The following is a 19355-nucleotide window of genomic DNA, read 5'->3' on the forward strand; positions in this document are numbered from 1 at the left end:
TTATAACTGTGGTACATATAAAGTTTTTAAAAGAGACTGCAAATTAATAAGTTGTTCGAGTAGCTCTAAAGTGTATGTTTTTAAACATTTAAATAAATAAAATACTGCACATTTTTCTAAAATACTGTTAGATATTGTTCTCAGACCTAAACATAGTTTATTTGTTGGGAAAAAAGTTGGAAACCCCATGCTACACATGTCAGTGTCAATACATAATATATTACATTATATTTACAATTAATCATTATGTCTTTTATACTTATTTATTTATTAAAAAGAATGAACTATTGATGCAGGTTATTAGGTATATCAATGATAATACAAAGTTCAGCTAATACAGAATTTATAAAAAATTCGGTAATTAAAAATAAAAACTAATATCAATATAAATACAGTAAGCAATAATTTTGATAGTCAGAGACATCCAAAACCGAAGATCATAATATATATAGATGGAGCACCGAATAGCAAAAACGTTACTAAACCGTCGACTGACATGTTATTTTTTTTTATATTGTGCAAAAGTCTAAAAGTGTAATATTAAAAAAAAAATGGTAAAAATAATAAGAAAATAACAGTTCGTATGACAAAAGCTATTTAAAAGTGAAGTTACGAAAATGTATAGTACAAGTAAAATGTAATGCATGCGCCAAATCCAGGATTACATATTAATGTATTAAACATTTGATATAAATTTATATTTTCAATTATTTAACTGAGAAAAATTTCAAATCCATTAAAAAAAAATTGGAATGTAATTTGAAATTATTTCAAATGAGTTTCAATATTTTCATGGATAAAAATAAACTACTTGGAAGTTAGTAACTCAAACAAGTAATTTATTAACATGAAAATATTCTTAGAAATCAAAATAATTATATAGATTCAATTAAAAAACTTAAGAGCAACTTAAATTACTTACAAAACTACCTATTTAAGGTAACTTAAATGTTATTATAATTATGTATAATAATTATTATATAACGGACACATATATATATTCTCATTTTTTTTTATACAACTTAGAATGGCAAACAAGCTGACGGCCCACCTGATGGAAAGTGGTAACCGTCGCCTATAGACATGAGCAGTACCATGGACGTAACAGAATATACTGTTTCGCCCATGATACCCCCCCACGCGTTGCCATTCCTGAGGACTCAGGTGTTATTCCTATGTACCTTGTAAATTCACGCCATATCCCACCCTTCAAACCGAAACACAGCCATGCAAACACAACTGCTTCACGGTTGTAACACGAATAGGACAGAGGTACCCAAGCAATCGACTTTTGTACAAAGTCTCCCTTTGGTAAAATGTTATTATAATTATGTAGAATAATTATAATATAACGGATATTTTCATAATGAGAAGATCTCATCAGAATGTGTTTTGTAAACCAATTTTAAAATTTAAACCCCATAAGATAAATAGATAAATACTCTTTATTGTTTCCTCCAAAAGATTACAATAGTAAACTTATTATAAATATAAACAAGAAATAATCACAATGAGAAAACAATGGGCGACCTTATCGCTAAGAGCGATCTCTTCCAGGCAACCTTTGGATGGAGAGGAGTAATTATAAACAATTTGATCGGAGACACGTAATTAAATGGCGCACACTTATAACACCGCATTTAAAAATCCATAACAAGCCTTAGACAAAAATTTATGATCGTTACTTTTTTTTGACGATCAATCAAATAAATGATCTGTCACCAGTGTAACAGATCTAATTAAGTGTTCGTACGCAAATTCAATGCAGATGTGGGTCACGGATGGCCCAAAATGTTTCATTGCTGCTCAATTAATACATGAATAGGCAATGGCTCTGACAAATTGCAGCGGTAAACGGACAAAGTGAGGCAGAGACAACGGTAGCGAATTTCTATAGACAATAGAGCGGGCGTAGACTACAGTGACCTTATGCCACTGACATCGTAAACTTTGGTGAAATTTTTAAGTGTCTATTAAAGTGTAATCATTAATTTACATGCAAGTTAGGTGTAAAGGATTCTTTCACCAAACAATTGTGCTTGCAAGGCGGTTTGGTTTTCTACTTTATTTTAAAAATATCCTGGGTAATCAATTGAATCCTTAAAAGTGGCGAAACTTACTATTAAAAAAAGTAAGTTTTTTCTTTTTAATTATTGGTCATAAATTATATAATATATGTGAGATTTTTTTGACAAAAATTTTCTCGATTTAGTGTGCGAATAAATCGATACAATTATATCGATCGGAATTATTTGATTAAATGGAAAAATTATAAATACATTTTCACTTCATTTACTCATGCATTACATAGTTATAACAAACTTATACATACATAACACAGAACTTAATTGCTTAGTTTTACTGAGCTTTTTTTTAAATTTAGTGTATTTTGATTAAAAACAAATACAAACATAAAAACCATGTATAATAATAAAAAGAGAAACGCTTATAATGGCAACAAATGGGGGGTATCATGGGCGAAACAGTTTACTCTGTTATGTCCACGGTACTGCTCATGTCTATAGGCGACGGTTACTTTCCATCAGGTGGGCCGTCAGCTTGTTTGCCATTCTAAGTTGTTGGTTTCTCTTAATAAATTTAATAAAAAAAATCGGCTTCTTTAAAAATGGAAAATTAAAAAAAGATATATTTTATTTTTTATTCGTATAGTGATATAATATGTCGACAAAATAAGATATAAATATTATAATTATGCGATATTTTAAGACATTTCCGTATAGAAAACAGCTATTATTAAATCCAATACAATCTAGCTAAATTCGATCAACAAAATAGGGTCAAAGGTGACAAAAAGATCTCGTAACATACATAAAAAAATAGGCGAAAAGAGTCTCTCCTTTATTAAGATGTTGCTTAAAAATATATACATACTAAACATGAAATGAAATGAAATTTTCGCATCACAATATAGGTTCAATAAAGCCTTCACGGTTTAATGTCAGAAGGGAGTACGCTACCAACAAACGCGCGCACGCTTTGTCTTCACAAAAATTGAACTTGCGTCATCTATTCTACTAGTGTCTGTTTATGGAATAACAGTTACAAAGTAACCTAAGGGCCTAACACAATACTGTTATAAGGAAAACCGGTCTGTGGTTAAAAATATTATTACAGCTATGTAAAAACATGAATAATTAGAATAATTCGGTAATTGGTTAAATATTAGTCTTGTTTGCGGATGAAACTGGATTTTAATTATAAGGTCATGTAATAGGAAATCGTATAATATTATTGTAAATTATATAGTGTATGAAGATACTGCATATGTTAATATCTTTGCCTGTTAAAAAATAATTAAAAAAAAATAAACATTTTTTTCATTAGTCGTGTTTCGAAATTCGAATGTCAAGAATGAAGAAATAATTTTAATAATACGGGTGCTGTTCTTAATCTATGACACCAATAATACGTCAGGCTGTTACGCGTAGATAAAGTAATAGGTATTTTTTTTTATAATGAAAATTAATCAAAGAAGTCGGTAAGTTGGTGTACCTGTGATGTACCTACTATCAGCTTTATCTTCATTTAGAACTGACAACACTGGGGCTAAGGCATTAGGACAGGAGTACTGTCAAAGTGGGCCAAGGTTACCGCGGCAGCGCGGACGTCCGCGAACCAGATCTATTTGACCTCCAAGATAGTACCAGTATGTTCCTCTCTGCCAGTTATCATGTAGTAACGCGCGGGGATGGATAGGTCAGTTCAATCTGGTCACGCCGTGACGTGTTGCCGAAAATTGTCGAAGGTTGCCGAGCGGCACCTAGATATAGTTAATTCATAAATGACGCTTACACATACTGGATACATTTTGTAGGTGAAATTATTGCTGAGCAGTGTCATACGAGTGACACCATTTAAGCGCTCTTCGTGTTTTTGTTTATATTTAATGTTTAAACATTTTTTGTTATTATTGCCAAATAATTAATCTTCGCTGTATTTAAGTTGAAGCATAGTATAATTTTTTTTTTCTTCTATCTTTTATATTAAATATGTTTAAGTAAAATCATTCTTGTAGGAAATTAGCATAAATTAACCTCCTCGTTCATAAAAACGTCAAAGATTCTTATAAACCTATTTTAACTATTGAAGTATTTTGTCTTTAACTTTTAACAATCATAATTATTAAATTATTAATACTTCCCCTATTTTCTGAAGTCTAAAACGTATCTCTAATTTTCACAGCCTTAAATTATTGTATAAGGACCTAATAATTATTATCTGTGCTTATAATAATTAAAAAAAAAAAGTACAAAAACAGAGTCGGCCTCAAAGTAAACATCTTTATTTAAAGAAAAAAAAAACAAAGAAGATTTAATTGTCCAAAATCCTGGCTGTATAAACAAATACGCGCAAAAAAGTAATTTATACATTTTTTTTAAAAAAAAGTTACTTCTATCGTGACAAAATTAATAAACGATGTATCAAAATCGAAGTTTCTTTTTTTATACAACTTAGAATGGGAAACAAGCTGACGGTCCACCTGATGGAAAGTGGTAACAGTCACCTATAGACATGAGCAGTACCATGGACATAACAGAGTATACTGTTTCGGCCATGATATCCCCCATGCGTTGTCATTCCTGAGGACTCAGGTGTTATTCCTCCGCATCCAGTAAATTCACGCCATATCCCACCCTTCAAACCGAAACACAGCCATGCAAACACAACTGCTTCACGGTTGAAACACGCAGAGAATACAAAAAAAAAAAAAACAATACTGGCAACAAAAAAAAGAAATGTCATTCAAAAACATACATGAATTTCGAACATTCTCTTTTTAAAATTTAGCAAGAACAATAAAACACCCATTATACGAGTTAATACTGGTTATAAACCAGCCAATGTAATCAATTTTGTAACGTTAGCACGTGTACGAGTGTATTTTAAAATTATCAATCTTATTAATAGATTATTCACTGCCATTATATTATGCAATTATTTTGTACCAAGTATGTTATTTTTATTAATCACGTATTTCTAGTTATTGATAGGTACCAAATGAGCCAATTTACAATTCTGATAATAGAATAATATACGAGATAATACTCACATTAGTGACTTGCAAACTCCTTGACTACTTTTGAAGTCGTCTGCTTGGGTACCCCTGTACCATTGGTGGTTTAGTCGCGATGTACTAGTGTTTGCATAGCTGTTTCGGTTTAAAGGGTGGGATATGGCAATGAAATTACAGGGTACAGAGGCATAACAGCTTAGTACTCAAGAATGGCAACGCATGGGGGGTATCATAGGCGAAACAGTATACTCTGTTATGTCCATGGTACTGCCCATGTCTATAGGCGACGGTTACCACTTTTCATCAGGTGGGCCGTCAGCTAACAAGCTGACGGCCCACCTATACATGACTGACATAGCAAACATGCTATTCTAAGCTGCATAAAAAAGGGCGAAGTAGAAATATTAACATCCATTCAAGAGAGTTTTCTACAAGCGAAATTGAACGTTTTCACCTAAAGAATAGGGGTCGAACAACAATAAACATTTTTGAGTCTCCCAAACTAATAACCAGGGATTGGTACAGATAATTTGACAACTGACAACTTCTTCATATCATTGCCAAAATCGATATTAAAATAAATAATTTGACGAATCTCATCCATTTGAAAATTACTAAAACAAAGTAAAATTACAAAAGTACAGTTCAAAGTGTCCCGTTAAAATTATAACAAAAAAACGTAATATTTTATCATAGCACGATCTGTTTTACAGTTTTGTTACATTAGAGAAAAAAAAATACCTTTTCTTAAACATTAACTTGGCGTTTCATACATGACGAAACAATATTTACGGCAAGTTATTTACGATCACCATAAAAAAAGCAGTAAACAGTGCGCGTAATAGTTTCTTTACGTCGAGACGTCAACCCTTTCTGTGGGGTTGCCATAAAACAATTACTATAAAACAACTACAATGACAAATTATGTCGTCCGTGTCTCGGTTAAGTTCTTTTTAAAATCATTGCGTACGTATCCTTTGAATTGATGATTTTTAAATCGATGTGAAAGTTTGTAAAGTTTTTTAACTGTTTTAAAAATTTGGATTCTTGGATTTTTTATGGTAACCCTGCATTTTGACGATATTAGTTTGCGTCATTGTTGAACACGCTACCTAACTTCCGTAATTACTGACACGAATCCCGCAAAATATAATATATATGTATATACGATTATATCTGTATGTATTGGTCTGGATATCGTCTTATTTTAATTTATTTATACTTTATTGTACATAAAAAATACATTGTAACAATAATTTATTTTGATTAAAAATCTACAACAGGCGAACTCTGTGCATTTAACTCTGTAAGGGAAAGAGCAGGAGAGAATAAGAAGAGGAGGAGGTAATATTGTCATGTATAATAAGGATGTATTTGAAAAAAAAATTGTCGTTTCATAACCTTAATAGTTCGAGCTCTTTTTAAGTAGATGGCGCTCTGTAATATGTCCAGTACTATTTATTAATATTTTTTTTTAACTCAAAATATATACATACTAGTTTGAAAAATATGTTTAAACTTATTTTATTTCTATTTCTCTTTAGTTTAAAGTAAATTTTTAAACCTAGTATTATTATATTTAGATGTTCTGATATAAAAATTTTGTAGTTTACGTTATCATGAGTACAATCAAACAACTAATATCTAATATTATATAAAACCTATGAATTGTTGTCTAGGCGTCAATAGATAAACTATAAAAAAAAAACAACAATAGATATATTCATATCAATAGTTGTCCCATAGTCTAAAGAACTTTTCCTGTATACTGTAATCTTAGATTCTATAGATAGAGCATCGACCCTCAAAAACTGGTCAACTTTTTTGTCAGCTAATTATGAAATTAGCTGACTCGGTTTTTTTATCAGTATTTTTTTTATACAACTTAGAATGGCAAACAAGCTGATAGAAAGTGGTAACCGTCGCCTATAGACATGAGCAGTACCATGTACATAACAGAGTATACTGTTTCGCCCATGATACCTTCTATGCGTTGCCATTCCTGAGGACTCAGGTGTTATTCCTCTGTACCCAGTAAATTTACGCCATATCCCACCCTTCAATCTGAAACACAGCCATGCAAACACAACTGCTTCACGGTAGAAACACGAATGGGACAGAGGTACACAAGCAAACGACTTTTGTACAAAGTCTCCCTCTGGTAAAATTAATATTCTATATACTTACACATAAAATATGACTCAACGTATTATTTAATTAATAAAATAAGTATTTATGTAATAAAAAGATGCAGAATTTAGAAGACAAAATAAATGTGGAAGTTATAAAGGAATCACACATAACTATTTATCATGCAAAATTGTTTAAAAAAGTAGGCCCGTTTTTTTTCGATTTCTATGGAGACACTCTGTCTATATAATCTGAAACTGTAGTTTATCTTTATTACGTCTTGATGCTTTAAATAAACAATTGTCACCAAATTTAGTATACACTAATTTAGATGATACAGTCCTAGTCATACAGATGAAGTCACGGGTAAAGACAAGTAGTTTTTCAACACTGTACCCATAGCATTAATATGTATTATATTAATTATATAATATTTATAATATTATCATAACAATAAAATTCATTCTTATGGCATTATCATAGTTTTTATGTGTTTTAACTGCCATATTAAAACTCCATCAAGCGCCGTATATCGGCAAGTCCTTGATCACTATCATGGAGAGTCTCACGTAAACTATCAAACTACGGGGAAATGTTGATCATATTCTGGATCTAAATTGACAGAATTGTGAAATACTCATGGGAAAGCCATCAATTAAACTTGTATTATCGAATAGACATTGTCAAACAAGTAGGTGTGTAATTATAGACACTTCAATCGAAGCCAGTTGGGGGGAAAGGGATTGTTAGTAATGGGGTCTAACAGCGCCATTGCTAGCAAAGTACCCTATCAGGTCGACCTCCACGCGGTTCCCCCTGAAACCATCGTGGTTAATTCTCGTGTAATTCTTTACGATGGGCTAACTGACCTGCTTTCATCCTCTTCTGTCATCTCCCACTGGTGCCCCGCCAGCGTATACCGATAGTGCAGGCGGGGTTACCATTTCATTATCATCCATTAAAAAAAAATCGAAGCCAGTTAAAAGGAGGTTTTCAATTCGCCCGTATACCTTTGTTTTTGGGTACATTACATGGTAAATTAAATAGTGAGCAATATATACATATATTCATAACTGATCTGCGAAGATTTTAGGTTATAGAATGAGCTCCATGTCGAGGTTTTTCCAAGAGACTACAACATGTGGATTTTCAAAAAAGAATAAAGATTCAGAGTCGGCGTTCATAGGCTGCGGCAACTATTTACCGACAGGTGGGCCGTATGCTTGTTTGCCATCTCAGTGGTATAAACAAAAACTACTTGCAAAACTGAAATATTATGCTTTGTTTTAACAAAAAAAAAGTATTAATATTCACTAATTAATAATTTTAGTCAGCTAAAATAACACATAGCTGACTATAGCTACATTACTTTGGCTGACTAAATCTCGACTTGTTTATGAAACTGGATGCTCTCTATCTTTTACGATTATAAAGATAGATCATTTAACGTTTGTTCTATCTGTCAGATTTCTTCGTTAAAAACTAACTTAATACGAGTCTTAGTCCTCTGAGGAGAGCTTAGATGGTGGCTCGAAGGAGATTCTCTTTGCTTCAGTTTCATCAACATAAAAACAACAACCCCCGGATCTTGGGCTTCATTGCCTCCAGGATTGGCATTAAATTCATTGGGTTTCTTAAGTAAATCCAGTACGACTATCCGAAACAATTATCAAAGCCAGAAATTTTGGGAGAACATTGAAACCATTGTAAAAAAAAAATATCATAAAATCTACAAATATATTCTGTGACAAACTCTCCACAAATAAAAGTGGGATCAAGAGCAAGTCCCGTTATATCGGCTAGCTGGACGTCTCGGCCGATTTGTCCCAAATTCGTGGTTTTTAATTCGCCAATTTATTTCTGTATGTAAAAGCCATAAATCGTCTAGTTCACCCACTTTCGCAGTTGCGACTAGCTGTCCGGGACTTAATTGAGACCGGCGCAAGGTCACCACGTCACCACACCATAGTCACTGAGATCTCTATAATATGCGTATAAATTCCCTAAAATGATCTAAAATTCCTGATCCAAAAACTAAATCAAAATCTTCTAAAAAGGAGGAGTTATCAATCTGGGTCTGAACCGATTATGATAATTTTTTGAAACACGGATATATCAGGTTTTTCTTTTTTTCTTCCTTTCTTCTCGGAGCAAAAAACTATTTGTTGCAAAACAATACCTTCTTGTAGGCACACGATTTCGTATTCTAAATTTAAATACTTTAATTTTAATGTATTTAACAGTGGACTGACGTTCAGAATTTTATTTTTATCATTGTAAACATAAGAAATAATATATAAACTTTACCCTTGATGTTATAAACAAAACATTGATTATATTTTAATTAAACTTTGCCAAGGTCAAGGTAAAAAATCCGCAAGTATTTGTATGCGTTTTATATTTGTTTCAAATAACTTCTTAAAATATTCCATCTGTTATATATATATTCATGCAAATTAGAATGGCAAATAAGCTGACGGTCCATCTGATGGAAAGTGGTAACCGTCGCCTATAGACATGAGCAGTACCATGGACATAATAGAGTATATTGTTTCGCCCACGATACCTCATCCTATGCGTTGCCATTCCTGAGGGCTCAGGTGTTATTCCACTGTACCCTGTAAATTAACAGCCATATCTCACTCTTTTGTGGCTTATCCCACCCAGTGTCATATTTTGGGAATATACTATATTCAAGTTAAAAAGTTTAATCTCTGAACAGCTCCATCTGGCAGGATTTGGACCAGTATTTCTTTGATGTCCTAACCGGTATGAAGGATAAGTATAGAGACCCAGACAGGTGGACACGCAGCATGATTAAAGCAATTGGCAGACGAAGAAATAAAATATATTATAAAATTTGAGTTAGAGAGACAGAGAGAGAGATAAAAGAGTATATTTTAATATTTTCAAATGCAAAATTATTTTCAAAATAAATTATGGCACTGACATGGTTTTCTTTAGTCTGCGTTTTGTAATAAGAGAGGGAATGTAGGATTATAATTGTTACACACAAATAGTGGCCATGGAATATTATTGAAAAATTGCCTGTATCAAAAATTAAACGGTCAAATGATTCATTACCATTGATTATCTGTGGTGTATTTTTCGCGTGAGTGCGTACAGAGCACGGCGCGGGCGCATCACTGCCGCCAATGTGTGTCAAGGAGACGTGTGTGTTAGAGAAAAATTCGCGAACCTTGACGCCATTAGATTAGAATTAGGACTGTCCGAACTTATTTATTTTATTACGTGTTTCGTTGAGTACATTATAAAACAAATATTCCTTGGTTTTTTTTTTAAAGTAGATACTTATTGTGAGACATGTTTATAATTGTGTAATTTATAAAGTCCGGAATAAACGCAAGGCTCGCCGATACCAATGTCATGTGATGTTGATTCGGTGAAAAAATCTATTTCATTTATTTGTGGTACTGTTAATATATATTACTCAGCACTGTCTTATTTGAAAGTAGATCGATTTCCAATCTATCCAATATAAATATCTAGGTCAAACTCTATAGGTATATATAAACATATCGATCAAAAATTTACTATCTGAATTGTATGCACCCATGATACTTGCATATTCAAATCTACTACATCTTAATACACTACTAAATGATGTCAAAAAAAGTCAACCAAATATTAATATTGATTGATACGTACAATTTTTTAATGAAAACATAGCCCCAATTTTTCTAATAATTAAATTTTTAAGGTTTTAGTACAATTATTCAAGCATACATCGAGGAATCACAGAAATCTATCTGTATGCCTAAAAAACAATTCACTCATATAAAATTAATATAAATTTGTGAGTCGCCAAAAACAATCTATTTTTGGCGAAACTACTATCATAATAATTCGTATTTTTTAACACACATAGGGAAGAAGGGACGTGTTTCTTGACACTTCAAATTATTAAAAAAATAAAATAAAAAAAAGTAATTAATTCTCTATAACATTTCTTTTAACGAAATCTGATAATCACGTTTATCATACAAACCGGCGGTTTATATGTACCTAGTAGCAGAAATTTACACAGGCATATTTTATTGACCTTCGCCCTTAGGGCATTGTCAAAGGCTTCGAAAATAAACCTTTTATTTAATACCTAAATATAAGGGTACCTTTAGCCATTTACATTAGTCAAGCAATTTTTAAAAAAGTGTTTTTAACAAAAACTATGGTACTACCAGAGATAGTGGATTATATTAATTCATCTGAGGTTGCCACAAGCAATTAATAGATAGATAATAAATTAAATATAGAATAAGCATGGTCATTTGAAATTATATTTAAATTTAGAACTTCGAAAAACACATTTTAAAGTTGCAATTAAATCTCGTAGAACTGGCCGTGCGGTCTTCTACTCTATGCTTTCTACGCTTGAGTTCACCAATGAATTGCCTATGGTCAGTGACGTGAGAGCATAACGCGGTATGTATCTCGATCACCCACAGGAATGTCCCCACGCAGTAACAGTTCATTCACCTGTACACACATCATTTGACAGTTCATAACGTTTTGATGGATTAGTACTTATTTTCGGTTGCTAACCTATATCTATGTAAAAAAAAAAAAACAAACATTAAAAAGTTTTAAAAATAGAGAGCATTTGAGGAAATTATGCAATTATTTTTAATCAGTCAATGACAATTGGTGACACAGAAAGTGGCCTAAATATTCTGCAACATATTTTTAAACGCGGAAATTATATTTTCCGTATTCATCTCCACTCATACTTTGTCCTATACACAGTTCTTTTTTTTTATTTTAATTTGGGACAAATGTAACTTCTGCGTGGTGTGTTTTAATTTTTATCTCTTAGCTATTTATGGCTACTTGAATAGGGTTTAAGAAATAAAAAGAACACTGCAAAGTTAGATTAGATATAGAAAACTGATTTTTCAATTTTAATAAAGTATAAATGAATGAAACGTAGTTTTTATATAGCTATGTTATATTGGTCGCAATCTTAAAGCTATTATGGTCATTGAACTTGAGGGTCCGAGTTCACTCTGTCATTGATAAAAATAACTGAAATAGCTAGCAACATTTGTTACTCCGTTCATCCAGGGTTCGATGTCCTCTTTCGCTATATTGGCCTACCTACAAATACCTAATTGTTTGATAAATGGTAACATTGTTCCGGTACACACAAACACACACTTACACACACACATCGTAAATAAGTACCCACTTATATTTAAACGAATAATAAAATTAGTCTATGGTTATCAAATTCCAACTCAAGTCATCTTTATTTAAATAGACTTGTTTACAAGCACTTTTTTTTTCTTAATTTTTTTAATGCATGGTTGTTATATATTGAGAAGAGCTCGCAAGAAAATCAACAGTTTCTCTTTTAAATCTCTGTTAAGATTTATGTGTATTCTTATTTAAATAGGCACATTGATAATATCAAATTTATTTAATCAAGGATAATTCTTAATCTTTAATTATATTTAATCAGCCGACTGAATTTTTTTAAGTTTAAAACTACATGTTTAATTTACACGATACATGTAGAAGGAAAGAATTTAAAAAATTGTCCTAGACATAAATTTTGAACGAAATCTGTGAAAGTACTAATTAAAAATAAAATCATTTACCATGGTATTGTAAAGATAAATTGATAATATTCCAGTATCGAAATCTCTTTTTATAGAATTTGTAATGGTATATGTAGCAACAGACGGCCCACTCGATGGAAAGTTATAATCGTCACTTATAAACTTAATTACACTTAAATTTCTGTTTGCTCTATGGTTGGAAGATAGAGAACACAGACAGGTGTTACATCCACTATTACATATATATATATATATATACATATTTGTGTATTAAATTTTATATAAATAAGAATTAACAGCAGCGTGGCCGTCGCAAGATACACTATGATGTCACATAACATATTATACCTTCTTGTGCAAACATACATTGTACGTCACGGTTGTCTCCCATTGGGGTAGGCAGAACCTTTCTTTTAAAAAAATATTTTTAGTTTAAATTTTAAATTATACATGGTCAATTTCTTTTAAATTAATCATAATGACTATTTATTGAAAAAGCTTTCTTTTATTTTATTTTTTTTTTGAAAAATAATCAATTTTCTTCCATTACGAACTAAATTAATCTGCAAAAATATGTAAATAACTAAGGTCATAGAAATTTGTACAGTAAAGATGTAATTTTGTAGCTATACGTTAATTATATTTAATTACTACACTTAATATGTATATATTTTATAAAAAAAATATGCACAAATACGAACACAATTCACATTATTTGTCAAATAAATGACTAAACATATATTTTAAATAAAAAAATATTCAATCAAATTGAAAATTAGTCTCACAAAATTCACAATAAGTAAAAATTATATAATTGCGTGATTTAAACGACGGAAAATTATCATTTTTATGATTTTGTTTGTCAATCCATCTATATATATAAACACATAATGTGATAGCGAGCAATGCTCTGAAACCATTGTAATTATTGTTTACTCTATAAAATCTAAAAAAAAAGTAAAATTGAAAAAAAAAACAGAATTACGTTATTTTCTACGTAAACATTTAGATTCTGAACTATAAACACTGGAATATGAATAATTAGTGTTTAAATAAAAAAAATTGCTAATTCAGTCATGGTAAAATTAACATGGGAAAATACTAACATGAAATAAACACTCTTCGATTGTAAAAGAAAGAATCTCTATGTACTTTCACTCCGAAAAGTGCATGCAGTCGAAAAATGTTTACTTCAAACGATGTTAATAGAACCATCGTTAGAAACACCCCACACCATAAAAATATTATTTGCTCCCTTGTGATACTATCTCCTATTCTATTTGATACACTTCTAATTCTATCCAACGCAATCTTGTGTCATTGACCCAAGATTTAATTATTGTTGGTACAACACTTGTACAAATGCGGAGTGGGTCTTTGAATTGTCGGCAATGTTCTAAGACAAAGCCACTAAAAAGTAAACATGACTAGACACTGGCCGGTCCACGTAATCGAAGTGACGTTCCATGTTTGAAATCATACTTTCACTTTCAGCTGCGCCGGCGCACCGCGTTGCATGGCCGTGTCGCGTGTACGCAGCACCGTGCCTACCGCACGTCCTCGTCGCTCGTCTATGCGGAAGCCATTGCATTCGAAAACTTTTACTTATTTTTTTTTTATTATATCACAATCTCGGTCAAGTGCGGTATCCTAGCCTTGACTTTTTGTTACTTGCGCAGTCAATACTAAAAGAAAATAAGAAATCATTTAAATACTACTTAATTGATTTTTAATCATAGGCCAGTTAATAGAGCTTGTATCCTTTTTTATTTTTATTATTTTTGAAAAAAGAACTATTTCAGTATTTATAAAAAATAATTGTACCAGAGAGTAAACATTTGTAATTAAAAAAAAAAGTATTATAATTTAAAATTAGTCTACAATTAATGAAGACGTTAGAACACACACAATAGAGTCCATTTTAGAACATCTGTCTTTTTTTTGTAACCCGTCAATAAATGGAGTACTTACCTACCCTAACGTTCACTGCGACCTGCGACAGACTTTTTAAATGCAATACACAATAGTAATACACCAGTGAAAGTATATCTTATAAGTCATTAACATGTGATACGAACATTTATTAAAGAACTAGGTATAGAGTCGCATCTCTAAACGAAAGTATTTGACGTTGCGCTTTACGAAAAGCTACCGCGACCGTACACGAATTTAAGTCGTAACTGGTGACGTTAAGAATTATAATCGTACACGTAATGTACCGTAATATTCGAAACTGCGAATGTACCGAATCATCTAATAATTATCGTAGGAAAGCGAGTGTACGAATGACACGCGAGCTTGTAAATGTTTAATAAATTGGCCGCTGCAGTAGTCGATTACAGAAATATGAAATTTATTTTTTATTTATGCGTTGGGGATTTCGATTTTTTTTTTATACAGCCAACAAACTGTACAAATCAGAGGGCCTACCACGAAATATTTTCCGAAACTTCGGGACAGAACGAAATAAAAATTTCATGTTGAAATTACAATATAATATACAATAAAAATGTTACAATATCGTTCCTTAAGACTATTATGGTAGGATTTATGACGAACGAAATGTTAAGCTCGATTAACTGAGCCGATTCCGATATGAACGGAAACACGAAATTGAGCCCGAATATTCGGAATTTCATGGTAGACCCCCAGATTACATAACAGACTTTTTTCCACGTAAAATTGTTACTGCTTGGTGTATTAAAATATAAATGGTAGCACAGTATTCATGTTTTTTAACATCAGCAATATATCTTCCATCTGCCTAATATCGCGACTTTCAAAAAAGATAAATTGTTAAATAGAAATTCAATCGTTGAATCATCAGAGGGAGATTTTGGACAAAAGTCGTTTGCTTGGGTACCTCTGTCCCATTCGTGTTTCTACCGTGAAGCAGTTGTGTTTGCCCAACTGTGTTTCAGTTTGGCGAGTGGAATATGGCGTTTAATTTACAGGGTACAAAGGAATAACACCTGAGTCCTCAGGAATGGCAACGCATGGAGGGTATCATGAGCGAAACAGTATACTCCGTTATGTCCATGGTACTGCTCATGTCTATAGGTGACGGTTACCGTTTTCTATCAGGTGGGCCGTCAGCTTGTTTGCCATTATAAATTGTAATATACATATATATAAACAAATCTGAAACAAATGGCCTATAACCTATCTATGGTCTACATATGGCCAAATAACCTTCATATAAATAATTAATTTAATTTTCTTCATCTGATATTTTCAATAATTACATTACACTTATTTTCCTTAGCCTGTCGTCTGATATAGTTTCTCTTTAGAATAAGGACTGTTTTAGCGCCTTTTTTAAATTCTTTTTTTTTTTATGAATGCTTACAGTGTTGCTATATACAAGTTTATTAACCTACAATTTATCTTATAATTTAGTATTTATTTATCCATCTATCTAGAGAACTGAGTGCTCTTATATTATTTACATTGATAATGCCAAGGTTGCTCTGCGTAGCAAGTTTGTTTTGATAAAATACTTTATCTTCTTCTTCTTCTGCTTAGTTTTTTTTATGCAACTTAGAACGACAAACAAGCTGACGGCCCACCTGATGGAAAGTGGCAACCTTCGCCTGTAGACATGAGCTGTACCATGGACATAACAGAGTATACTGTTTCGCCCATAATACCTCCCATGCGTTGCCATTCCTGAGGACTCAGGTGTTATTCCTTTGTACCATGTAAATTAATGTTTTTAATCCTGCTTAATGATACCAGGATCTAACTTTAGACACAATTTCCTCCACTTGTCTCAGTTTTTCTTTATGAGTTTATTAGTTGCCATATCTTGGTGTTAAAATCTACCATTATCCCAATAATGAAGTACCACGTTCGTGATTCACTGTTCATCCCAAAGGTTGACTGGTAGATAATGCTACTAGCATTAAGTCCGCCTTTTATACCATATTTATGTATTCCATATATATTTATTTATTTTTACCAGAGGGAGACTGTACAAAAGTCGATTGCTTGGGTACCTCTGTCCCATTCGTGTTTCAACCGTGAAGCAGTTGTGTTTGCATGGCTGTGTTTCGGTTTGAACGGTGGGATATGGCGTGAATTTACTGTGTACAGAGGAATAACATATGAGTCCTCAGGAATGGCAACGCATGGGTGGTATCATGGATGAAACAGTATACTCTGTTATGTCCATGGTACTGCTCATGTCTATAGGCGAGGGTTACCACTTTCCATCAGGTGGACCATCAGCTTGTTTGCCATTCTAAGTTGTATAAAAAAAATAGCAAATAATTGGATGCTATATAATCTTGAGATTACAATTGTAATAATATTTCTTTATTATTTATATATATATAACAATATGGCATGTCTACATACAGAGATACGTTACGGGTTTATCTGTGTACAACCATTTGCTATCATATTAAATATAATCTTTACTTATAAACCGATTTTTTTTATTAAACCTAATAATATAAAGTGACTGTCTATCGTTCATATTTTAGCTATTAAAACATACATTCGATGATTTTTTCCATTCAGTTACCTAATTTTAATACGAATATAGATTATTACAAACATCAGATGCTTACACAAGTGTACAGCTAAATATAATATATCCAGTAAAAATAGTTTGCGGTCCGCAAATTCAGTAACAATTGTGTCAACTTACATGTCTATAAAAAGACACCATTAAGCCGTGGCACCGCCAAATTGTGTCAATTTAAATATAGGAATTCGATTTTTTTATCCATGTTCATGTCACCGTAAAAACTCTGAACTGGTTAAAAATGCTTTTGGCTGCATAATAGAATGAAAGATTTTGTGGAGTTAGCGCTTTGTACTAGGTAGAAAAAACTTTTTCCAGCCAATTGAGAATTTTGACTGTAACATAAATGTATAAATAAAAGGTAAAACTTGTAGTGCCAATATATCCCAAATACTTTTGTTTTTAGATAGAGAAAACAAGAAATATTTTTTTTTTTTGTCTTTTCAAACCCAATGTTTTATTAAAATGTTTATATAAAATATATACTTAGACATGTTCGTTACATAATTAAATATAATATTTATAATAAATTAGAAATATTTAAAAGGAAAATATATTAGGAGGTGAAACTATGAAAGTACACGCTTGCATATGTTATAACATAACAAAATTTCCTCTGTTCATTTACCAACCATAATAAATAATACACGAAAAGCAAATACTTGTTTTGTAAAAGGGCTTTCTGATGAAGTTTATATATCAAACTTGATCGAACTCTGTTGCTGCGCAATTCTCAGATAAACCCACAAGGCCAATTCCTAAATAATAACTTTGTATAAATACAACGTTACTCATCCTCTTGGCACACTTTTGGATATAACAGTGTCGTACGTATTTCAAATGAAATAAGCACCTTTGCATAATTGACAAGAACCTGTCACTCCTTCGGGCGTATTTCACATGTAAATAGGCGTATGTGTAGCTAGATACCCAATAACTTTATCGCGTTCAATCGACAAGTATGTATTTATATACCAATATGGTAGATAATAGATAGGTATATATAAATACCTATTTATATACAACGTAGTATATTTTTACAGTAGATAATATATCGTAAATAAACATAAATAATAAGTGAACTGTTGTCCATTACAGCAAGTGTTTTCTAGAATTGCAGTTAATGAACGTAATTAACATGCATTAATTAAAAACTTTAAAAAGTATTCATGAATAATTTGAGAAATTTTGATTTCGAACGAAACTTTCCTTTTCACGTAAATTGGTTCGATTATATTTTTATCAATAATATAACAATATTAAATTAATAGCGTTCAAGTTTTTTTTTTAAATTACGCAACGAAATACAATTTTAATGAATTATTTGGGAGAGATCGTAAAGAAAACCTTTCATTTAAGTTTATTTACGATATACGTTAAAAAGTAAAAAAAAAAAAAATAGTCGCACTTACCGAGTCCAAAACGCAATCCAAAAGTTTACAGATCCGTCTTTATGCACCACAAAAATAAAAAATAAAATATATATCCATATAATATAACTAAGTTTGTCAACGTAAAACAAAATTCCATTCACTGCAACACTCCTGTCACTGTCAGCGATTTTTCAATTTGAGAACACACACGATTCCAATTTCAAAATATTATTCCACGCGAAGGCTGCGCTCGTCGAGCGCGTTCTACGCACGCGCACGGTACACGTCCGTCCAAACAGCACCGCGGCCCACAAGTCACTGAACTAGCTTCTCACTCACCGCGCCCCCGTCGTCAACCGGTGGATGCTCGAGTATATTTTTATTATGGTTCCTAAACGAGTGTTATCATTGACAAGCCCCAAAATGGTTGTGAATTTACAGAATTAGGTCAGCCGACGACGGCCATTCACGTGAGGATCCAGATGTTCGTTTTCCAAATTCGATGTCACGTGTCATTTGCTTATATATTCACGTAGTTTTTTTTTATGAGTGATAATGAAATGGTAACCCCGCCTGCACTATCGGCATACACCGGCGGTCAGTTAGCCCATCGAATTCAACAACAATTATTTACGATGGTTTCCAGGAGGAACCACGTGGAGGTCTACCTAATAGAGTATATTGCCAGCAATGGGGCTGTCAAACTC

General features: G+C 32.0%; 1 protein-coding gene across 2 annotated transcripts in view; it reads right to left on the reverse strand.

Annotated features, from left to right (window-relative positions):
* The window catches only part of LOC113522849 (ecdysone-induced protein 74EF), a 299508-nt gene extending 280533 nt beyond the window's left edge, over window positions 1–18975 (reverse strand). For both annotated transcript variants that reach the window (XM_052902908.1, XM_052902907.1), the window contains exon 1: window positions 18688–18975. The gene's annotated coding sequence lies outside the window, so the exon portion shown is untranslated. The remainder of the gene's footprint in view (window positions 1–18687) is intronic.
* Window positions 18976–19355: the final 380 nt, after the last annotated feature.

Source organism: Galleria mellonella, unplaced genomic scaffold, assembly GCF_026898425.1.
Source record: "Galleria mellonella isolate WM207_F2 unplaced genomic scaffold, CSIRO_AGI_GalMel_v1 utg962, whole genome shotgun sequence".
Taxonomy (NCBI): Eukaryota; Metazoa; Arthropoda; class Insecta; order Lepidoptera; family Pyralidae; genus Galleria; species Galleria mellonella.